Genomic DNA, 25,825 nt, shown 5'->3' with positions numbered 1-25,825 from the left:
TGTTTATGCCAAATATTTCCTTCCTCAGCTATATTATTTAGAGCAATCTTATATCAAGCAAGTTTCCAACTTAGCCCTAAAATAGTAGATGGGGATAAAAGACTCATGAAGCCCTCTATTACTCAACTCTAATTCATTTTGGAAATGAATGTTTATAACCCAAGAAATAATTTACAGGCGAGATATTGTTGTTATTTATGCATATCTGCAGTGAATTTAGTTGTCAAAAAGAAAGTCATTAATAGTATATCTATCTAGCCATCATCTAGTTATATAGCTACACACACATGCAAACAGATTTTGATTTCTGCTTAATAGTAGTAGTACTTTTTTTTAATCCCACCTTTATTATTTTTATAAATAACTTAAGGAGGCAAACATACCTAATACTTCTTCCGCCTCCTATTTTCCCCACAACAATAACCCTGTGAGATGAGCTGGGCTGAGAGAGAGTGACTGGCCCAAAGTCACCCAGCCGGCTTTCATGCCTAAGGCGGGACTAGAACTCACAGTCTCCTGTTTTCTAGCCTGGTACCTTAACCACTAGATCCTGGTTCTGTAGTTTAGCAATAAACTAAATAAATCTAATAAATTTGTTCTACTTCAGCTGTTCATACTGTTTGAATTTTTCATATCTTATATTCTTTCCATCCTATTTATTAAGGAATCTGAGAAATAGTAGAATATACTGGAGTAATGTGATCAAATCTAGTGAGATAAAGACTCTGTGTTATCTGGTTCAAAAGTGAAATAAGATTAATAGTTTCAAAGCTAAAGACAATTCTCTCTTACTACAGAATAAAGGTGCAAGATAAAGTATAATAAGACAAAAACAACTTGGTTGAATAGAACATACCTGGCATTTTCCTTAAACATATGAGAATTCCATCTTCTTGTTTATATCCAACTAGTTGCTAAGCCCTGTTGAAGTTTTTATGCTTCAGTTTGCACCATGATTTCCCCCTGCCAACATATTTCAAAGATGCTAAGGAAAAATTAATCCTTAGTTTGATCTTGGTATGAATTCATACCATTACTATTTAATCATCCACTTTGGGCACAAGATTCCATTCAGTAACCAGATATTAGTACACATTTGATGCTAGATATATGTACATGTAACTAGATATATGTACACATTTAGCTAAAAGGCAAAGACATTTTCCATTGCACAATTTGGTAAATCTTGTTCATTTCTGTATATCTTTTCATCTGAATTAATGCTAGCTGCTTATGGAGTGACCACAGAATTTCACATGGTGTAAGGATAGGCAATCTATGATACTCCAGATGTTGCAGAGCACCAGAAGTTGCAAAGCTTCCACCAGCCCTTTCTATTATGATAAATGTTTTGCATTGAAGTTGAGCAACACCTGGAACTGCAGGGTCTAACCTCAAGTTTTCAAAACATTCTTCAATTTCAGCTATTTAAACCTGTGTTTTGTCATGTCGTACATTTTATACATGCTATAAGATATCCCGCACTTTGACCAAAACTTTCAGAGCAACTTGTCAAGAGTTACATTATTTCAGAGAAGCTCATGTGTGAACAAGAACTACTTTGTGTCTCTAGGCATGATGGAAACTCCTCCCATACTATATATAAAAGCCAATGGAAATGCAGTTTATTCTTTTTCCAATACTGACTGTGCACTAACATCCTGTCCTGCCTCTGAAGGAAGGAAGCTAGCAAATGGGATTCAGGTAAGGCCACTTGTTTCCCTTCTGTCCTCAAAATCTTGCTACCATCTGCCATCAGAAATCATAATTTCACCATGCCTAATGGCAGTGCCCCGAATCTTCTCTGTTCTTCATGAGGAACAAATGACTTGTGCCTATGAGCAACACCTTTGAAAGGTGCTTCCTTTGATAATGTTTCATTAGCCTTAGCACTTTTCTCCCTACTGACTATGCTCTCGTTCCCAAAAATCACCAGATAATTGTGTACTACTTTTTTGTTTGATTAAGAACCAGCCCCTGTGTGCCTTCATTCTCCAAGATTTAGAGGTGTTCCGTGATTTTTCTTTCTCTCTACTCAGCTTGTACTGTGTGTTTTAAGGGATAAGATTTGCTGGTCTGCTTCAGGCTACAAAATGTCTTGGCTCAGTCTGCTAGGGAGGACTGAATGAAGAAAAAAGAGGATGGAGGAAAAGAGAGAGAATGTACTGAAGAAAGAATGATAACATACTAAATATAATCAGGATTACTGAAATTGCCCTAGACCAAGGTGGCTTAAGAAAAATGCCACTATGCACAAAATAACATCCACTATTTAGAAAATATTGTGGCCCCATTGAAGAGTTGATTATCTTACCAGTTTTCTTCCTCTTCTCATTGATTGATAGGCTACAGAAGTTTGACAAATGGTTAACTACTGTAAAAGACTTGCTGGCAAACCTGCTGAATCAAAAGATATATTTAAAATGTGTTCATATACGTAATTCTGCTCTTTATAGTATTGTGACATTTTCTGAGCCTCCCTAAGCTTACTTCTGGACTCAGATCCCATTGATTCATTTTTACACTTGTGAAGGATATGGTAATTCACCACGGTATACTGTTCTGCTGTGGAAAATCAATATTAGCCATTCACAGCATCCCTTTAGGGGATCCTGTTAATAGTTATTTATGATCCTTTGTTGCTTCTGACACAGCAGTACTGATTTTCACTGAACATGCTTTTAATTAACTCACAAATCAATAACATCCACCAAAATAAACTTAGCAACTGTGCAAGTGGTGAGATAATTTTGTTATATTTAGAGAAACTTATCACTTGCAGGAGTTGAAACCGAAAGCTGTTCAAGCTCAAAAACTTCTCTTTTTTTAATGAGGAGGGTTAGTTTGCTGCTTCATTAGTTGCTAGGCTGGTTGTTGGGGGGTTCAGAGATTTCCATCCCTTTTTAAACCAATAGAACAAAGAGTTTATCTTTTCTGATGGAGAAAAAACATTACGCATAGAAGCAAGTATCACCTTTGGGATCAGAAATTCTGATCACCACTTCTTTCTTCACCAGAAGGCTAATTAAGGGCCATAATAACCTGTGTAGAAGGAAAATAATACTAACAGGATAACTTCTGAAGCTAAAAGCCCTTTTGTATGGCTGCAAAAAGCAGAATAAGGTCGGTTTCAGAAATAGGAGGGTATGACAGTACCCTTCCACTTGCCGTCATCAGACCTGATGCCAGTGAAGGAGTTAGTTATCATCAGAAGTGTACCATAATTGGGGCAGGTTGCTAAAAATTTGGGCAACATACAGCAGTTCAAAAGTCACTAGTATATCATATGCAAGGAAATGCTTTTTTGTCAGGGAGACAGCCCTGCCTGTTGTTGCTGGCCAGTGAAAATTGTTTTTAAAATCAAAGGCATTCCTAACTATTCAATTTGCTTAAAAACAACAACAACAAGAAATCCCTTAACAGTGTAGTGAGGTTTACAGCAAAACCACTCCATTTTATCTGGCGTAAAATAGAGGGAAAAGAGCATAGTGTGTGTCATCTAGGGAGAAATTCTTCCCATGCATACTAAAGACAGTATTTGGGCATGGCTAATCCTACTGTGAAATGAACACAGATGTATCCTGATAAACAGAAGTAAAGGACAGAAGTTCAGGGAAAAGAAGAATTGCTGAGTTTTGTTGCTGTTGCCTTTTCCTCCTCTCCACTTTTCCATCATCAAGGAAAGATTGAATTTGGGGATGATGCTATGCCTTGTGCATATATGTTAGGATATTTTCATAAAAGAAATTGTTATCATGATTGCTGAAGCTCAACTTTTGAATGTCTACCTGGACACCTTTGTCTCCAGGCCTGAAGAACCAATGCAAACTGAGTGTAGGAATTCTGCCTCGTAGATCCACTAGTGCAGTGTTTCTCAACCTTAGCAACTTTAAGATGTGTGGACTTCAACTCCCAGAATTCCCAGCCAGCATGTTGAAGTCCACACATCTTAAAGTTGTCAAGGTTGAGAAACACTGCACTAGTGTATGAGACTGAACAACGTTTGTATAAGTTATCAAGAACATAAGATGGTTTGTGCTTCAAACCTCCTGAAAGCTGGAATCTAAGATCATGATGTTGATCTTATATTCCAGTTTCCAGGCTTTTAAAGCCCAGGCAGAAAATGTAATGATCTTATACTGTCCCCTGAAGCTAAAGGTGTTTTTTAAAAAACAAACTATCATAATATTTTTCAGTAAAATAATAACATGAATGTTTAATTATGGACACGCTTAACCAGAAAGAGAGCTCATCCTTTAACTATGTCTATATCTGTCTTATCTATCTTTTATCTACTTATCTATCTATCATCCTTAAGAGAGCAGCATCAGCACCATAGATCCAGCATGTCCACATTAGTCAGATATTAATACTAGATTGGTTTCTGCTTCCACAGTCATCTGGCAGTCTTTAGGTAGTAATCCCAGGGAACAAGAGAGTTTGCGTGTAGGATGATGGGCTTCTGCTCTGAGGCCCAATCTTAGCTAAAGCATGTGAAAACAATATGTAGGGGCAGCTGTAAACCTTAAAACCATTGTAAATCCGTGAATGTAAATCCAAACAGCCAAGTTTTTCTTGTTTCTGTAACATGTTTAAAACATTTGAGATAAGTAGAAGAAAATGTGGCTATACAGAGGCAGCAGAATTATGGATGTAATTCTGAATAGGATCCTTTGGCTTGAGCACAAAAGCATTCCCCGGGTGCAGTTCCCAGCACTAAATCTCTGTCTATGTTTCCAACCAGCAGAACACAAACTGACATGTAGTTCTTTGACCAAATGGACTTTAATGATATTGATCCCCATTTATAGATAGGGAAATGAATCTGGATTTCATCCATCCGTTTTCCACAAACAGGCGGATTAATTATTTGATGGGACCTATAGAGTGCACCTAATATTTACTCTTTCTATTGGGTAGGAAATAGATAGCAGCATAAATACAATGGATAACTAGTAGGGCTGAACAAGACTTTAAATTTGAAGGTAAAAGGACCTTTTAGAGCAGTGTTGGCAACTCCTTAAAACAAACATGTATTTTTCCTGGGATCATACTGTAGCTGTGTGATCCCAGGAAAATACGCCCATGTAATCCCAAGAAAAGATACAACTGCTTTGTGAAATTACGAACAGGTGCTATATGAACATCCCTGTATGCTCCAAAGTGTTGAACAGCCCTAATAATTTATAGGTCATATGCCACTGGAGTTAGCCAGGTTTTGCAATAGGGATTGTAAAGTGATTTTTCTTCTCCAGATATTAAAAACAGCAGGATATCGAGATAAGGAAAAGGCACTATTTTTTTTTAAATCAAAGTTTACAAGAGCTTAATATCAAATCCTAAAGCCTGGCCTAACGGATCCTCTCCAGAAAATAAAAAAATGTAACTTATTAAATTAAAATGTAAGAATAAAAGTTATAGCCATTTATAGATTTACCGTAATAATTAATGGGACACCCCATACTTTTGGTTTCTGAATCTCACATCAGAGATCATCATCCTCAGGACAAACTGGGAAGCCACCAAACCATTCTATCAACCTACACTGTTTTCCAATGTATAGGTGGAGATTTCTGCATAAGAAGAGGTTGCACAGACTAGGACCTGAAATTTAAAAGAATGGGCCATGCATGTGACCCAATAAAATTATAACCCTTTATAGTGGTATTACTAGTCACAATTGATTGATTATGTGCCATCAAGTCATTTTCAACTCCTAGTGACCACACAGATAGATTTTCTCCATAATGGTCTATCCCTAACCCAGTCTTTTAAGTGCACTCATCACCTTGCCGCTGGTTGTCCTCTTCTTCTCTTTCCTTCCACCTTTCTTAGCATTACAACCTTTTCCATTTTGCATAATGTGTCCAAAGTAGGATAATTTGAGCCTGGTCATTTATGCTTCAAATGAGAACTCTGGGTTGACTTGTTCAATGATCCATTTATTTGTTTTCTTGGCTGTTCATGGTATTCTTAGGAGTCTTCTCCAGCATCAGAGTTCATAGACGTCAATATTTTTCCTATGCAGCTTCTTTAAAGTCCAACTTTTACTTCCATAGAGTGTCATAGGGAATGCCATGGCTTGCATGATTCTGATCTTTCAACATTATTTGGTTTATGAAACCCTTGGTGCTTGACCTATGCTCCATTTAGACAGTCATAACTTAATTTCTTTTAAATTATCATATTTAGGATTTATTCTTGCAAATCACCCTTACCACATAGTTGGCCTAGAAATACAACTCAGAGTAGTAAAATATAACCTCCAATCCCATGTCTCTCTTATTTTCTTATTGATACTCAATGCATCAATACATATTGTACCAAAAATACATCAAGGAAGAAGACTATTAGCCAGTACTGGTTCAGGATGAAATACCTGTTGGCTTATTTTGACATGCCGATGAATGAGCTGGTGAGGGGAGAGAAATGCAAGGGTCAAGGAAGAAAGTGAGACATGAAGAGAAGATTACATTTTTGTTTCTAAAATCCTGATAATATCATCCTATCAAAGATATGTTTAATAATCTGATGTATGTTGATTTCTATTATCTTAAAGAGTTCAGTATTTGACCAAACAGTCTATCTATATCTATCAGTCTCAATCCCTATTTTAATTTAATTTTGTAAGATTTAATTCAGAAAAACAACCTCTGGTATGCTTTTGGCAGCAGCTTTCAACTAGATCCAATTTGTAGGATCTACCAACTGTGTCAGAACGTGTTCTAAATACATAAAATAATTTATTTTATTCAAATCTATGAGACTATTTCAACAATTTATGACAATGAAATTACTCAGGAACAGCTAAATTCTGGATAGATTCCTCATAAAGATCTGTACATTGGAAAATTTCCTGTAAATATGAAGAGTTTAATTTCTATTGCATCAAGAATTATTTTAAGAGTGTGAAATCATCTTCACTGGACATTCTGCAGTTATAACATATTTCAGATTGGTAGGTCTTTTTGAGTTGCCTGATATTTAGAAGAATTCTCCACTGAAGATTGTTTCCCATAATGACTAGTATGATGCGAACTTCAGTAAAGGGATCCTTCCAGTCATGAATATTAATTGATACTCCAATGGAAAACAGCTGCTTGTATCAGAAATAATAATTATCTCCTTCTGACACATTTATGAGTTTTTCCCTTCATTAATTTTTATCTGCAAATGTTCATTGTTGTGGTAGGATGATTTTAGAACAAACATCTGGTTTTTACAACTCTTACTGGAACCTTTCAGGGTTTCAATCCAATAACCATTTACGTTTAACGAGTAAAGTAATTGAACCATTTGTCATTTTTTGTATGGTGTTATCAATGTTCTTGTTTTTAGAAGTGTATATTTTGCTTTATGTAGAAGGTTTTATTTAGTTGATCAGTTTTCTTTTCTTTTTTTCTTTTCTTTTCTTTCTTTTCTTTTTTTTTACTGTAATACATGGTCTGATGCTCCATGTGTTATAATGGAAGATCTGCAATATAGAATCATGGAGTTGAAAAAGGCCATTTAAGCTGTTGAGGTTAATCCCCTGCTCTGTGCAAGAATCCAAATTAAAGATCCCAGACAGATGGCTGTTTAGCCTCTGCTTGAACACATCCAATGAAGGAAAGACCGCCACCTTTCTGGCTTATTGTTCCACTGTCCAACAGCTCTGTTAGGAAGGGTTGTTTCATTTTTATTGTTCATCCTAACATTTATTGAGAATAGGAATGCTATATTTAGATATCATCTTTCATGTAGTCCTCATTGAACAAGCACTTGTTCAACGATCATTCAAAGTTACAATGGCGCTGAACGAGAGGGGCTTACAACCAGTCCTTAGAGTTGTGGCCGTTGCAGTGTCCCTGCAGTCATGTAATTGCGATTCAGTTGCTTGGCAACCAGCTTGCAATTACAACTGTCACAGTGTCACACAGTCACGTGATTGCTATTTGCGACCTTCACTGCTGGCTTCCAACAAGCAGTCAATGAGAAAGCTTGCATGAGGTCACAAATGGCAATCATGTGACTCATGGATGATGAGTCTGTGCAGGATTCTCCTAACAACAGCAACTGGGGTAAGTCACATGATGTCGTGCTTTACAACTGCATTGCTTAGTGACAGAGTTGCCGGTCCCAATTACCATCATTAAACAAGGACTACCTGTATAATCTTCTGAAACCTGAAAGTCACTGTACCTTCACTTAGATAGATTCCTTTCTAATCTATCACTGTTAGCTCAGATATCATCAGTTTATCTGTGGAGTTAAGGTGTTTTACTATAGCATGTACCACTTTCTCTGAATTGTATTTGCTATTTTAACTCCCATTTTTCCCCTCCTTATAGAATACAAATAAACAGGGCTGTGCAAATCGCCCAAGAGCCAATTTAGATAATCAAACTGGTCCTACATAAATCATATGTTCTTCGTAACATACTGCTTAGGAAGAGATATTGCCTGGTTGTAGTTCTGAGGGAATAGATAAGGTGGTGTAAACCTACTTGGATTGAAAGCCATCTATCAATAGGAAGAGGGTAAGACTGAAAGGAAAAAAAATAGAGACTAAGTCAGTATACTTAACCAAGCTCTAACCACTACTTTGAATAGACCTATCTTTAGCCATATGGATTTATTGGAAGCACAGTTGAGAACCTGAAGTACTGCTACAAAAAATTGAACATGCTCAAGATGCATATAAAGAGATTATAGCATTAGAGGAGTGCTTTTCAACAAGGTGCTACAATATCAGACTATGATCAACAGTTGACCAATCCTTTCTTAAGCCTACCTGCTTCTTAGCCAGCTGATTATCTTGTTTCAGCCTCTTCCTTAATTTCCTATGGAGATGTCTGGCATTCAACTTGCTGATAGTATTCCGTGATCTTATAAGCCCATCATTGGTAGGATCATCCCTCTGACTTTTTTTGAAGATCAGGATTATGATTGCCATATTCCAATCTTTAGGAACATGGCCAGATTTATCTACAGTTGTAAACAACATAGAACAGGTAATGTAGAAGGAATGGCCTTGAAGGACAATGGGAAGATGGGTTACCAAGGCAACAATCAGACAAGCATGGCTTAAGTTCATTGCAAAAAGTGTCTTGAGAGAATGTCTCAGACAGGTCCCTCCCTAACTGACACCAAAATAAAGGAAGGGGGGAGAGAAGCACATTCAGACTTGCAAGATTCTGTTACTATAGCTGTTTCAATAAAAGTAGTTTTAGATCCATGTGGCATTGGTTTCTTGGTCTGGTCTACCCTATAGTTCTGACAGGTACTCAACCATTTTTTTAAGGTGGGATTAAATCATCACCAAAAGTCTTCCCGGTTCTTAGCTGAAGAATGAAATCCATTATCTCAGAGGCTCTCACTGGTGGCCAGACAGGAAAAGCCTTCAAATCATGGTAGTCAAGTTGGTTGGTTGTTTCTTTGCTGCCATACAAATCTTTGAAATGTCCTACTAGACCTTTAAGGGGATGGCACAGTGCAGTTGGGATGGTCCCAGCTAATTTATCACAGTATCAGAACAGAATGTACATCAAGATAATCATATGACAGGACAGAAAACAGTGCTCACTGTTGCGTTTTGTTATCATGTGCTTGCACAAAAGACTACTGAATGGCCAAATAAATTCAAGGATTTAATTTTAAGGGGGGATAAGGTTGAATCCTTCAAATAGAAGTTCATATTGAAGAGTGACACAGCACTGCTACTAAACACCTTATCTTGAAGTGTTAATAAAAATAAAGTGATGTTTATTTATAATATGATTTATCAGCATAATTGAATAAAAACACTATAGGTTTCAGCAACCTCCTGAATCATTCCAACGCGAGCAATAGATTGAAGACATGATAGACCAATTGCTCTTCACGGAATGAAAACTGTGAGTGTATCATCTCTCTCAGACATTTGCAAATTAGAGTTAAATTAAAATGATGAGGTTGGACAGTTGAACATTACAGTGTCAATCATCTCCACAACTGAGCTTGGCCATGCATTCATAAACCAATCCCGCAGCGTCTGTTACCACATTTACAATTTTGTCCCAAATTATTAGAAAACATCGGTCACGAAGTGCATCTCTGCTTGGCTGATATACCTGATTAATCTCTTGATAATTCCAAAAAAGGAGGAGGTGGTGGTGGCAAATATGAGGCAAGGATCTAGGAGAATGATCTGTGTGGAATCACTGCATATAAGTCTTTATTTACATGTTTATTTACTATACATAAAATAAAGTTGACATATTTTTTCTTTAATTGGGGCTGCAAACTTTGGATGGGTCAGCTTTACAGCCTTATTAAATATCTAAGTTAAGGGGAGAATTAAAAGCAAATTGAAAATAAATATTTACAAGCACTGAAAGGATTAAATGCAAAATATTTCATTTTAAAAACTGCACATTTTTGTTCAAAAATGTACATTTATGCTTGCAATATACCAGGCGGATTCTGAATTTATCTATTTGAATTAAATCATAACATTTTATTGAAACTGACCTCAGTTCCAAGGGCAATTTGTCATGCAATATGAAGATCAGCTGTATTAAAAGTCTTCTTGTGCTCTGGGTCTAGTTTTCCAATTTTTGGATCTTGGCTTCGTTATGAAATTTGGGCAAGGTTCCATATAACTGTGAAACCTTGTCACACCATAAATGGGTTAACATGGTCCACCAAATTCTTAACTGAATGGATGGATTTGGAAGTTACTCCAGATCTTGACAGAAAATTCAGAATGCCACAAGAAGATCCATGTATATAGCATTGTCCCTCAAATTAACAAGTGTGTAAAGAACTGAAGGACATTACATTCTTCATGTCCTTCAGTTCTTTACACACTTGAGACATAAAAATGTACCCAAGGGGCTATTCCCTTTCAGGGAAAGCAATATTATACAGAGCACAGAAAAGAAGAAAGAAATACTAAACCAAATAAAGTGAAGGCCTGAGATAAGAAAAAGAAAAGGAAATTTAGTTATAACTAGTTTACACCAACACCATTCACTAAACCTCTACATACGTTTCTGTCCTCAAAAATACATAGCACTTCATAATCAGGAATCATATATTCATACAGGTAGTCCTCACTTACCGACTGCAATGGGACCAGCAATTCCGTAGCTAAGCAATGCAGTCATAAAGTGAAACATCACATGTCCACACCGGACTTATGACATCAGTTCCGGCTGCAGTCATGAAGCAAATCACCTGTGGGTCATTAAGCACGATGTCATGTGACTGCAACTTTGCTTGTCAGAAGTTGGCAGTGAAGGTCACAAATGGCAATCACATGACATGGGATGCTGCAACCATCATAATTGTGCGCCAGCTGCCAAGCTCCTGAATCACAATCATGTGACCACAGGGTCGTTGCAATGACTGCAAGTTTGAGGACCAGTCATACATCTCCTTTTTTGGCACTGTCGTAACTTTGAATGGTTGCTGAATGAGCAGTCAGTAAGCGAGAACTACCTGTATATGAATATACAATTTCCTTCACAAATGTCAGCAACTCTTGCCTCTCCCTGAGGGTATCTGCCTATCCTACTAGGTTAGATAGGGAAGGCCCACTCCAGGTCCCCTCCCTTAATGTCACCTGATGGGACCTTGGAGGCATGGCTTCTTGGTGGCTACCCCAGCCCTTTGGAATAGCCTCCCACCTGAAATCTGAGGGATCCCTCTGTTTTAGCCTTCCAGAAAACCATGAAGACTTGGCTCTTTCTCCCAAACATTGGGAGGATGGGTGTTGAGGTGGGAGGCTGTTTGGTCTGCTGCCTGGAGGGAAGGGTGGTTTCTTTTTATCTCTGTTTTTATTGATTGTTGTGAGCCATCTAGGATCATTATATGAGATAGGTGGCCATATATATTCTGTAAATGAATACATAAATTCATAAATAAATAAATAAATTTTGCTTCCTGTCACTCATTATTTTTTGTATTTGTATTAGTTGTACGCTGCCCAGAGTCGCCTGTGGTGAGATGGGTGGCTGTATAAATTGATTTAATAAATAAATACATAAATTAGTTTATTAAGCCAGTTTTGAGACAAATTGATTACCAGGTATTCTGAGGCTGATTAAAGCATTCAACTGAACACATAAAGGCAGCTAACCTGGGTTGAGAACAGGCCCCACAAGCAACCCTTCTATCACCCAGTAAGGATTGATGGCTGACAGTAGACTTGAATCTGGGATTTCCCAGACCTAGTCTAATCTCTTAGCTACTACACCACACTGGCTGTCACAGCTGACTTCATACCATGCTCTTCCTCATAACAGTGGATGCCTACCTGAAAGGTAAAATAGAAAAATAGAAAAACTACATCTATACACCTCTTTCACCTTGATCTATATCAGACAAAACAGAGATGAAAGAGGAATTTCATATTTCAAGAATGCCACAATTACATTTCATTTTATTGCCTATGTTCTATTAAAATATTCAAAATATTGATCATTTAACTTCTTGCATACTCCACATGAAGACTTGGTGTTCTGGATGAAAGCATACAGCAGATGTGTGCAATCTTTTAGGGCTGGAGGGACATTTGGCATTCTGAAAGCATGAAAGGACTGCTGTGATGAACATGGCTAATCATAAAAGACCCATTCCGTATCCCAGTGAAAATCTGTATTATACTAGATGAGTGTCCTTTGCTTTGCAGCATAATTTTTGAAACATCAGAAGAAGCAGGGAAATATCTGGAAATAGAAACCACATTGCTTCTCCAGGGTATACCCATAATTGCATAAGGAAACTCTTAACATTGTAAAAAAACTATATAATGTATAGAATTGAAACTCACATCATTAATAACACAATATGTCTGTAATCAAAGAGAACTGTCTTCTGTCAGATTCATACACACAGGGGATTCGTATTTAGTGCATTTATAATTGTTCAGTAAATGTAAACTAAAACAAGTAAGGATAAAACTAAAATAACTCATGGAGCTCAGAAACCGAATCCTGATATCTTTCAGTAATGGGAGAGTGGGTGGAAGTTGTAAATCATACTTCGTTATATTTCTAACCAGTACATAATATTATCTGTTTAAGTTCCCAATACTCTACATCATAAATAGTTTTACTTTTATTTGGAAAGTTTTATGAAAGCACTATGACCCAGGGTATGCATCTTATGTTAATCTGGATCTAGGAATGCTGAGTTTTACTCTAGATTTTTTTTTTTTTTTTTGTAATATTTTATTGAAATTTTAAAATTACAAGGTTAAAAGTCAGAAATGAAAAAGAAAATGAAAAATACAAATTATAGGAAAAAGGAAAAGAAAACATGAGATAAAGTAAAAGAAAAGAAGAAAGGCATGAAAAATAGATAGCTTCCAATCTATCTCTGGTCGTGAGAATAGTAAGAGGGTCATAGGTGCTAGTTTTTAATGCATTAAATAGGAATAATTCTTTGTCAGAACATATCCCATTACATTTATAATCTAATCTTCAAATCCCCATGTAAGCTTCGCCCCACCTGCATTTTGCAAATAGTCCCTAAATGGTTTCCGTTCCTTAAGGTAATAATTATTTGATTTTTCTTTTAATAAGCAAGTCAGTTTATCATTTTCTGCCATTTCCATCAGTTTTAGCAACCATTCTTGTATTGTTGGTAGTGTCTGGGTTTTCCAAAATTGTGCCTACAAAAGTCTTGCTGCAGTAATCATGTATGGAGTAATTCTGATAAGATGCTTTCCAATTTGGAAGTCCATTATCCCCAGCAGGAATAGTTCTGATTTAAATGGAACCTGTATTTGTAGTATGCTCTGCATCAAAGATTGTATTTGAGTCCAAAATTTCTTTGCAATTTTACATGTCCACCACATATGATAAAACGACCCTTCTTGTTGGTTACATTTCCAACATACGGTGGAAATTGTCCCATACATCTTTGATAATCTTTGGGGTGTCATGTACCATCGATACATCATTTTATAAAAATTTTCTTTCAGATTATAATATAAAGTAAATTTTAATCCTTTAGACCACATATTTTCCCATTGCTGCATATGTATATTGTATCCTATATTTTTGGCCCATTTAATCATACATTCTTTAACTTGTTCTTCAACCATTTCTTCTCTCAACAATAATTTATACATTTTTGCTATTAAGTGCTCATCTGTTTCACATAGCTGAGTTTCAAATTCCGATTTATTCTGTTCAAATCCAAATTCTTTTTTATCAATTTTGAATTTTTCTTTATATTGCATATAAGAAAGCCATTGAAAAGTATGTCCTTCTAAAACCAATTGCTCTTTTGATTTGATTTTATATTCTCCTTGTTCTTTTTCTAATAAGTCTTTGTATCTCATCCATTTATTTTTATCTCTTGTTTCAGTTCTATAAAAAGCTTCTTGTATAGAAGTCCACATCGGGAATTTAGGGCATAGAAGTGGTCTGCATTTAATCCAAACTTTTAATACAGCTCTTCTAATATAGTGGTTTTTAAAGTCCACATTAACTTTAACTTTATCATACCACAAATATCCGTGCCATCCAAATCTCAAATTATAACCTTCCAAATTTAATAATTTTTCATTTCTCAAGGTAATCCACTCTTTAAACCATACTAAACAGCAAGCTACATAGTACAATTTCAAAACGGGAAGACCCAAACCACCTCTTTCTTTCACATCTTGCAAAAGTTTGAGTTTTACTCTAGATTTGTATGTTGATTGGCTGATGGATAATGTAAACATACACTATACATATAATAAAGTATACTATTAGAGAAGTCAAAAATAGACAAATCCCTGAACCTAATGATAAAGCATTTGGTAGAAGCCACAATTCTATCATGTGCCTCGTGATACCATTGCACAAATGATGCATAGTATATAATGTGCATCTGTTGCATAATGGCATCCAGAAGCAAATGTGATGTACAGTACATAATTCATGTCATTTGCACAATGATGTCATGGTACATGTGATGCTACTTGCCCACAACACACACTCCCCAAACACCCGTGCCTAATGATCATTCAAGTCAAAATCCAACATGCATTCAAGTAGAAATGACAAAGGTAGAAAAGTTAGACACATTTCTGAAGTTTGGAAGATTCAACAAAATCTCTATCCCTTTGTAGATGTAGACCTTCTGCCATCAGTAAATAAGAATTTAAAAGAAGTGTATTGTTTTGGGTCTAATATTTTTCACACAAGAAAGAGAGAAGGGCAAATAATCTCTATAATCTCTATAAACCTCTATAATCTTGACTAGATGAATCTTCCAGGGCTTAATATGATATGAACTGAAATTAGGCAAAAGATTGATCTGATTCTTTTATTAGACCTCTAGATGATTTGCATATGATTTCCAACTCCTGGTCATTAAAAAATGGCAACAACAAAATTATTTGTTTTCCACTTAAATTAAGTTGCTGAAACAAAGAAAAAGATAGGCAGGCATAAACTCCTGTGTGAAAGAGCATTTTCCATTTTTGTACTAAGAAACAAATCTGAGATTCATAATGTGTTTAGGAGGGCTTTTTTTCCAAAATGTACCTTTTCAAATGAGATTTGTTCATTTCTTTCATCTGGCTGTGGTTGCCAAGTCTAAGTGTTATTATTATGGTTGGTTGCACAGTCAGCCAGATGTTTAAACTGGATTTGGCATTTTTATCCACCTATTGAGTCCTTCCCAAGGATCTGGGATAGGCAGATGTTGCTATTTGATGGTGTTAAAGGTATCATCACAGGATGTAAGCTGTTCCAAGTAAAGCTGCCTTTTGCAATTGACTGATAATTTTGTCAATGTTGATGGTCTTCAAGTGGTGCTCCAGATGTTTTGGTGTTGCACCTAAGGCACCTATAACTATTGGTACTATCTTTGCTCTCTTTTGCCATAGTCGTTCTACTTTATATTTTGTGATTTTCTCCAGTTCTTTCTCTTCTATTCTGCTGTCTCCAGGCATTGCAATGTCCACTACCCAGTCTTTTTTGTCTTTCTTCTCAACAATTGTTAAGTCTGGGGTGTTGTGTGGCAGGTGCTTGTCTGTTTGAATTCTCAAGTCCCAGAGCACTAAATTTTGACAAAAACATTTCCTTATCCCTGATTTAAGATAAGAGGCAAACTGAGCTAAGGGAACATTAATGGACTGCCAAAAGAAAGATATAAAATGGATTATTTACAGTCAATGAATAAAATATTGTACAAAGTTTGAGATGTGTTACATTTGTGGAATTGTCTGGCCCTATGAAAACAGGAAAAGAATTCCTTCATAATTTCCCAAACTCAGTAAAACTTTTTTCTTTTTTGGCAAGCCTTTTAAACTTAGAATTGTTTTACCAGTTTGGGTTCAAATAAGGTTGAAGAAATGGGTATTAGAGCTTGTTATTATCTTTTCCATTCAGGCAGTGTCTGGACTTAGCAGAATTCCTAAGCAGTTTTTATTCTTTGAAAGAGAAGGGGGTGGCCGTAGAGTGGAATACTGTTTTTATTTTAAGAGAATACAAGTTTCTTAGAACACACACACACACCCTCAGATTGCCCTGCTATCAGCTTGAATTACTTCCAATTACCATATTCCTTCTTCTTTTTATGATGGGAGCTGCGTTGACTTCAAAACAGGCATCACAGACTTACTAGTTTCTTTCTTCTTTTGGACAGAGCAATGGGACCCTTTGCCATGCTAATAAGCACATGCTGCATGAACATGTCCTGTTGTTTCTGCTTTCCTGGCCTCCCACCATTTTAAAAGTTTTCCTTTACCAAAAGAAATAAGAAGGTGGCAAAGGGACCCCCACCCATCTCTCTTCCAAATTCCAGAAGAAGCTCATTGTCATCTTTTTGAATGGACCAAGCCTAGAGCATAGTGAACCTCAGCGTGTCATCACTGCAACCTGTTGCTATTTTCTCTAACTCTCTGCGATAAGGGAAAAGTCTTTCAAATCAAGTCAACACATAAATTAGGTTATCTGAACATATATTTCAAATTTTTTCCTCACAGGCCTGTCATATAGTGCTAGGGAATTTAATCCAGAAGCTACATGTGGTCATAATAAATTTACCCAATTAGTGCTGGTGAGGCTTGAACCATTGGTACCTCTAATATTGACTGAGATGATAACTGTGCTCTGTGGGCTAGTAAAAGTAACCAGAGAAGCTTATCTCTTTTTCCAATTGTTGAGGAAAAGCAAAGCTTTTAGGCTGATGATTGTATGCTGTAGAAACTGACTGCAGTTCTTTTTCTTGGAACTTTTTTTTTTTTTGCAACTGATGTGTTTATTTTACAAACAAACCTGCACATGCTGTGTTATGACAAAGCCATGTGGAGAAAATCTCCTGCTCATTGAACGCCTGTAAGCCAGAAGGCCTCTAGGATATCAGTTGACTTCTGGGCCAATGATCTCCTGTAGCTTTATTTGGTTCTTGCTGGTACCCATTTCACTGCTGAGTGGACAAATGCCACACACAGATGCAAGATCTTTCGCCCTGAGGATTTGACACAGATGGATCTGATCCATCAGATCTGTTAAAAAAGCAGAGTAAATTGAAGACCTTCCTTTCACTAATAGTTTTACTGTATCTTTCAGTCATCTTACATTAGCGGCTCCCTGTTGGAACTTGCATGGAATTTATTTACATCTCATTTTTTTGTTTTCCATATATCTGAAAGATGCATTTCGGCAAACTCAGTCAAGGAACGAATTACCAGCTTACTGAAGGCCTGTCAGTATTTTGTGTTTCAGGCCAATGTTGTGTACCATTGCCAATGTATTTGGACTGCAATTAATATTTCTTTTTTATGTCTGTTCCACAAAAATAAAATGATTACATTCCATTTGCAAAATTCATCTTTTCCTTCTAATACTTAATACTGTTGGTTAAGAGGAAAAGCTGCTTTTGCTACATTTATTACAAAAGCTCACACCAATTGCATGCTAGAAAGAATTCAAGACTTTATTCAAGAATGTGGTTCACCCTACTCAGTTAGCATATTTCCAGTCCTGCAGAACAGACAATATTCAAAGACTTCAAACATTATCATGAACCTTGGGGATATGGAGAAGGATTAGTAAAGTGGTGAGTACCATACCCAGATCTTTGGTTTAGCTAGTTTTGTCTCCTTTGGGGTGTACACAAAATCCATTTTACTGTCTCCCCAACATATTAGGTTATTCTCTTTATGCTCCACAGGATGTCAATAGGCAACTATCTTCTAAAGTGGGATAAGCAAATTCAAGCATCACAAACTCTCTTGGGTGGTTCTTAGAGGTCCTTTCGAACAATGTAGTCAAAATGTGGCAAGGTTTCCAGTCATTCTGAAGCAGGAGATACACAAAATCTGCAGTGTAAAACACATAATACACTTATATAGTTTTATTTTTTTTAAAAAAAAAAAAACACCTCTCCCTCAAACTCCCAACAGAAACTTAAAAAAAAAATCTCAGGGCCACATATGTGACATGTTCCACCTTGTGAAGTCTCACCCTTCCTTATAGAGGTAGCCTGCTTGTGTCCTAAAATTAAGATAGCCATTTTCATAAAAGAAAAAAAAATAGTCCTAAAAATATTTGGGGCAGTATTTGGCCTATTATTGTCCTCTATCTATCTGCAGGAGCCCAAAACTGGAATTTCATAGTACGGCCAGATATTTCCAACATCAGAGAAATAATTCTACCCTTCTGGGAATATCTCGTGAGCAAAGGTCACCTGGTTTTAACCTCTTCTGTTACCTTTCATCTTATAGCCTGTCCATCTCCTTAAGGTAGATGTGTGATGTGTCTAATAACCAGTGGCTTTTCTTTGGTCCCCAAAGCTGAAATAGATCTCTCTTTTTTAGTCTCATAAGCTTTAAAAGGATACTTTTCTGAACTAAAAAGATCACAGGAAAGATTGTTAAGTGTGATGACTGCCATTCAGCTTGAAATCAAAGTTTTGCTTCCTCATACAAGCACTGTGTCCTCTGCTTCTGTTTGTTTCACATCTCCCTGCAGCTTGAAACATGTTCAGCCTCCAACTTTCCCCCTCCCCTTGATCACCTGGCCAGCCATTCCACCATGAATAACTGGGGAATCACAGGAATCTTTCTCTCATTCTGGAATAAGTTTTAATCTTTCATAGTATTGAAACTTGGGGGAAATGCTGACAATCTGAGAAAATGTTATGAAAAGAATGGCTTCCCAGCCATGGTGGGGGGAAATGATGAAATACATCCAAATATAGATTGACATATAAACTTAAAATGATTCAAAATGGAACATTATTTTTACTACTTTCCATGTCAAGGTCTACTGCAGACTTTTACAGGGTGACCTCATCATTAAATACCAGACAGGTGATGACCAGGAGAAGCTTAAGTGTCTCAGACATAAAGCACTATATTTATGTAACGCTCCACTGGTTGCATTCACACAATACACTAGACTAGGCAAGACTAGGCTATGCTAAATGAGGTTGAATAATCTGACATTCAGCATGTTGCAGGAACCTAGTAATTGGCTTAGCAAGTTTTGTTAATCAAACCATTGTATTAAGCTATAATATGGCTTATTTTTGTAGATGTGTTGTCACTGATTGTGTTTTATTCATTTTGCATTAGGATCCAGCAAATTGCATAAACCTTTGTTATTCCCTAACATCATATAAGAGACCCAGTTTGGTGTAGTGGTTAAGGTACCAGGGTAGAAACCAGGAGACTTTGAATTCTAGTCCCGCTTTAGGCATGAAGCCAGCTGGGTAACTTTGAGACAGTCACTCTCTCTCAGCCCTGGAAGCAGGCAATGGCAAACCACTTCTGAAATCTTTCCAAGAAAACTTCAGGGACTTGTCCAGGCAATTCCCAGGAGTCAAGACTGACTGGAAAGTGTCCCTCAAAAACTCATATAGAGTTTGTGCTACAATTCTAAAGCATTTTGTTCCATTTTAAGCTTTCCAGATCAATAGAATACATACATACCTACAATGTTCCATCAAGTCATTTTTGACTCCTAGAGACCACATCGATAGATTTTCTCCATGAATACATACACTCACACACATACTTCAACATCCATATATATAGGAGCTCAGGACTGTTCCTGTCCAACTGTCCAATCCATCACACTGAGAAACTGCCCAAAGAAAGATCAAGTTTGAAAATGGCTGGCTGGAGGCTGCAGAGAAAAATGAAACACATTCAGAAATGGGCCACATCTGACTGCAAGTTCTAGAAATAATTTCCCCAGTTCTCCAGTGGGAGAGACACTTGCTTCAAAAGGTGCTGACTCCTCCTTTCTAAGATGCAGAGCACAGGTATTATTAAGGGATGGGGAAGAATTCCCAAAGAGGTGTTCTGCCTTCTTTTCCTGTTTCATTTAATATTGGCATAGGTTTGGGCTCAGTTTGTATATGATTATTTTGGGTTTGTAATGCCATAGCCTATATATTATGAAGGGTTCCATATAAATATATACAGACAGACTCCTTTGACACTCTTCATCTTGTAGAATGTAAGCTAAGAGTATGATCTTAATTCAGAGGATCTTCAGATCTGGCATATTTTTAAAATTTTGAGTCTAATGCAAATAAGTATTTGAACCATTTCCAGCTAATCTAGAAGTCCATATTTGTAAAATACTTTTCACATAATCATAATTATATTACTAGCTTCTTGCATATGGGATTTCAATTATGCAATTTTCTTATATTCAAGAAAAGCAAGGGCATTCTGGACATGTGCAGGGGGGGTTGCAACTTCCAATATTTAAAATAGGCCACAGATGACAAAGTTCCTTTCTTTACCCAGTTGATTTAAGTGGAGGCTTAAAAATAACTTGTCTACTGTCTTGGAGGAGAAAAGCAAAGTAAGTCTTACACAGTTGTTGTCATGGCCAGTCTAAGCCAGTAGAACTTCGGAAGTTGCAAAAGATTTTTAGTCACCAATATTTAGATAGACAGACAGATAAAAGATGCAGTCATGACTCACTAAGTTCACACTAAGCTTTCTTTTGCTTAACTATGGTTTATTGAAGATGAGCCCATTGTCTGGGTTCACATGACACACAAAGCCATAAATGATTGCTTGCAAATTACAGTAGCTAGATTCACAAAACCTGCTAAGCCAAAACCAAATTAAGCACATTACAGATTCAATGTGTGAATCAATGTCTTTAAAGCTTCTTTTATTTCTCATGTGGGAACAGCATCTTCCTCTACTTTCTTCTGTCTTTTTAAAAAATGACCAATATCCCTCAGCGTGTTGTTGAAGGCTTTCACGGCCGGCATACGATGGCTGGTGTGGGTCTTCCGGGCTGTGTGGCCGTGTTCTGGAAGTTTTGTTTCCTAATGTTTCGCCAGCACCTGTGACCGGCATCTTCTGTGCTCCTGCACTCTGAAGATGCCGGTCACAGGTGCTGTGCGAAATGTTAGGAAACAAAACTTCCAGAACACGCCACACAGCCCAGAAGACCCACACCAGCCATCCCTCAGTGTCTTTACATGAATTGCTTTATCAAAGCTTTTCTGCCCTATTTGGTTAAGTCTCATTCATAACCTAGAATAACACCCAACACTATGTGCTAACACCCAAGACCACCTGAACAGATAAAATATACAGCCTCCGATCAGGTCATTGAAAGTTCATCTTTTTCTATATGGTCTGTAATGCCACATTTATTGCTGTGCACTGCTGTGTGGCTTTCAGCTGCATGCTTCCATGCTACACGTTTAAGTAATTTATGTTTCTATTTACTATCTATTGAAGCTTTTTGCTTTCACACCCTGACTGTATAGAGGAATATATTTTATGGCTATGGTGTATCATGCATTAAAGGCCAAGACTCGGATGATGTCACATGACACAATTTATGTTCTATGGGCTTTTAAATACATTGCAATGAAGACAGAAATCATGCCAGTGTCTCATTGAGTAATAATCATATTATTTTTATACTTATACTTAGGGGGTTGGTAAATACAAGTGGGAGAGATAACAAAAAGGGGCAGCAGGGAATACTACTGTTCTGAATACCTTCTTCTTTTCCAGGATACTCCATTCCATGCTTTTCCTCCTGTCCCAAGTCTTGGGTGCAGCCTCCATACTGAAACTGTTAATGTGATGGAAGGGACAAACATATCCCCACTCTTTCCTGAAAGCATCCCCAAAATTATGACAGGCATAGAAATTCTCCTTAATTTTTCCCTGCTTCCATTCCATGGGATTGCTTTCAAAAATGCCTAAAAAGAGCACTTCCAAACAAGTCCCATACATGGAGTCTCGTGTTCCTGTATTGATTTTGTTACAGAATAGTCAAAGAATGTGCAAGAAAGTCCTCTCTTGCACTTTATAATTGCTCCTAAGCAGCTTGCAGATGCTCCCATGCCACCATTAAATCCCACAAGAAAAGAGATGAGGAATGGGCTTTTCCCATTGGGCTTTTCACTCTTTACAAATTGTTCCAGAATTTATCTGTCCCCTGGAGAAATTCAGAGAAATTCTCTACCCTAAATTCCCTGCTCTCAAATTTGGTGAAACCTGGTGTGTGGCTTTCCTTCCTCAAGTTGCGTTCATGTTTTATTCACAATGGCATTGTCACTAGGCGAGATTTGCCCATTTTGTAATAATTACAATCCACTCATCAGTGTTCTGGAAAGGCACATGGTCCAGGATTTTGTGGAAGACACAAAATGGCATCCAGATGTTCAAAACTATCATAATTTCTGCCACTTCCAAATCACTTAGGACAATGTTGTCCAAACTTGGCCACTTTAAGATGAGTGGACTTCAACTCCCAGAATTCCCCAGCCAGCATGTCCACTCATCTTAAAGTGGCCAAGTTTGGACAACACTGAGGAGGTATGAAAGAGGAAGGGAATCAGGTTTATACAGCATATTTTCTGTTTGGAATATCTTCTTCCTCTAGCAATGGTATAATTAGATATTTTGGGGCTTCAAGGCAAATATCTCAGATGGACTCCCAATGGTGAGAGATTGGGGGGGCTGAAAAGAAACAGGGTCACACATTCCCCTGAGCCAGAAGCTGAAGGGCCTGTTCTTACAAGCTGTTGGCCTTGGGAACCATCACCTGAACCATAGTAGGGAGACAATGAGCAGGAACAAGTGAAGACAGATTTAGATAATGAGGGGCCAGATCTGGCAAGGTGCCTAGACCTAGGACACGCTGGCAGCTTTGAAAGACAGAGCAAAAGCAATCTGCTTGGCTACTTGGAAAGCAAGAACCCCCCTAACTGAGCATCCTATGCAATGGCCTGCAGCTGGAGCTTCTTGGGAACAGCCTCCAGGGCATTGCTCTCTGTTGGAAACAATTCTCACTGAACCTGTGTCCTTGCTCTTCTCTCAGACTTCAGGCTTTACAATTTGCACCAGCTTGTGGAATTTTAGAAAGACAGACTGCTCTTGTTTCTCTGCTACTGCCTTGCCAGTATGTACTGTATGTATCTGTGTGTGTGTGTGTGTGTATATATATATATATATATAATTTAGAGCAGTAAAAACTAATACAAACTAAAAAAATAAAAGGATAAAAAAAATAGAAGGTGCAAAAAAGAAAAAATAGAAAGAAAAATAGAAAAGAAAGAAAAAATAAGAATATAGTAAAAAAAATCCAGAAAAATATATAAAGAAGTGACTTCCCCCTTTATCACAACAAGTATAAATAATTTTAGTAACTTATCTCCTTCTCTTAAAATACAACTAATGATCTCTTCTTCCCATTTCCCATCTCTTATCTATAAACATATCTATGAAGCATTGTCATTTCATTCCCGGTGTCAGCAAAAGTCTATTCAGGGTTACCAGAAATAACAACATATCTATTTTAACCTTGATCAAATAAACCAACTTTATATTTCTCCTTTTTACCTTTAGCAATCTTGATCTTTAGTCCCTTCAAATAATGTCCTAGAACTTGATTTCTTTTCATTTTTTTTTGCTTTGTCCCTTCTCACAAAATTCTTCAAAGCTTTAACAATCCTCTTTTGTAAATCCAATATGGAAAATTATCCAGGTCATCCTCTTGGTTTGTTATTTGTATATCCCTTTTAGTTATTAAGACATCAGCTGGTTTCTTTTGTATGTCCAATGTAACTTCTTTTTCCATGTCATTGTTGTAGCCTGTCATTTTTAAATCTACTTTCAAATCAGACTTAATCATGTCAGGTAAACTTGTTCCTCTTCCATAGCATCTTTTAAACACAATCTATCTATAGGGGCAAGCACTCTTAAAATTAACTTCTGGGTCCATTGTTCAAAAATATTCTTCAATATGTCCAATGTTAAAATATTTTGCTTCATTCTGTATTAATAAGTTGAGTTTGAGTGTTCTTCTCCTTTAACTGTAAACTTTAGTTCCTTCTAGTTTCCAATTTTAAATTTTTTATCTTATTGGGTTTTTTTTAAGAATTCAAAACAAAAGCATTTTCCCATGGGAAAGATTCTTTATAATTCCAAAATCTTATTTCAAATTTATCTAGATCCTTAGTCTGTTTGTAACTTTCTGAAATCAAAGTTCTAATCACCCTTTTGCTGTTTATTCAAAAAAAAAATTAAGTCCTTAAATTTGTTTTTAAAACTTCTTTCACTAAGGATTGAAGTTGACTTCACTACAATTATGCCATTCCCTCTGGACAAATGTTGTGAATTTGTCACCTAGTTTTTCTATCCATAAATAGCATGAAGAATTTTGAGAACAAACTGCATATGCACCTAGCTGTTACTAGGATTCTTTGCAAAGGTTTCTGCACCAACAATATACTTTGCCAGTCAGCTTGCTGAAAAAGCAGTGATGATGTATGCAACAGGAACAGTAAGCACTTTAAAACAAATGGATGCATAAAAAGTTTAGTATCTCTGCGAGAGAGGGCTCAAGAATAAAAAGGAATGTAAAAATATCCATTTAAAAAGTTTATTAAAGCCCTTGTCTCTACCACGAATAATAAAGACAAAAAGTACTTTAGCGACCACCTTTAGGAATGATTTATTAAAATGCATCACCTCAAAAGGATGGAAGCACTTTACCAAGTGCCTCTGAGTGAATTTATTCAGCTATGCTGTAGCAAGAAAGGCTGTTTTCAAATAAAGTGGTAACATCACAAAACAGAGATAAAGGAAAAAAGAGAAAGTAAATCTAGAAGAGTAGTACAGAATCTGTGATTACTGAATGTGTTCAATCTACATACTGTAGCATAGAGATGGCCATTAATTTCAGTCAGTGGATTGGATCTAGACTGCAAGAGAATTAAGGCAATAAGAAAGCCATGTCTCTCTGCTGCTGAACAATGTGGACTTTACATGGATCAGGCATCACATGCAAGCTGGGGAAGGCAAAGCCTGCATGCAGTTTCATGATTTAGAAACTTGCAGACATTTTAATGCAACATTAAACAAACAAAAAACTTTGGATCAATATCCTGCGCATAGGTGCCGATTTCAAGTATTCTACAGGATGCTGTCCTATCACAAATGTTGAAGGAACATTCATTTGCTAATTCGTCCACCTTCTGTGCATGGAAGATGCAAGGTGGTATCATCTTGGTCATTCCCAGCAGCAGAATGTCTTAAGCAAGTCATAATTTCCCATGAAGTAGTAGGTTTACTTCATTGCAGCTTATCACAGAAATACCATTCTGTTATGCAACTGGGAAATCTCCAAATTGAGTTGAGACAAATCAGATTCTTTTTCAAATTACCAGCTTAGGTTCTCAACTGAAGTTTGTGGTCAAATAAGAACCACTCACAGCAATGCTCACTAATTTGAAAATGGTAGGCATGACCAGGTAATCAAAATCCCACCCTTTTAATATGCATGGTGCTGTTTCTGAGGAAGCCCCTGGTCAGTACAATAACTTTGCTTCTGCACATTGTAATGTAAGTGTTGAA

This window comes from Python bivittatus, unplaced genomic scaffold (genome assembly GCF_059951505.1).
Source record: "Python bivittatus isolate LINGU-HERP-01145 unplaced genomic scaffold, Pbiv_v1 ctg000610_np1212, whole genome shotgun sequence".
In the NCBI taxonomy this organism is placed as follows: domain Eukaryota; kingdom Metazoa; phylum Chordata; class Lepidosauria; order Squamata; family Pythonidae; genus Python; species Python bivittatus.
Note: the sequence above shows the minus strand (reverse complement) of the source record.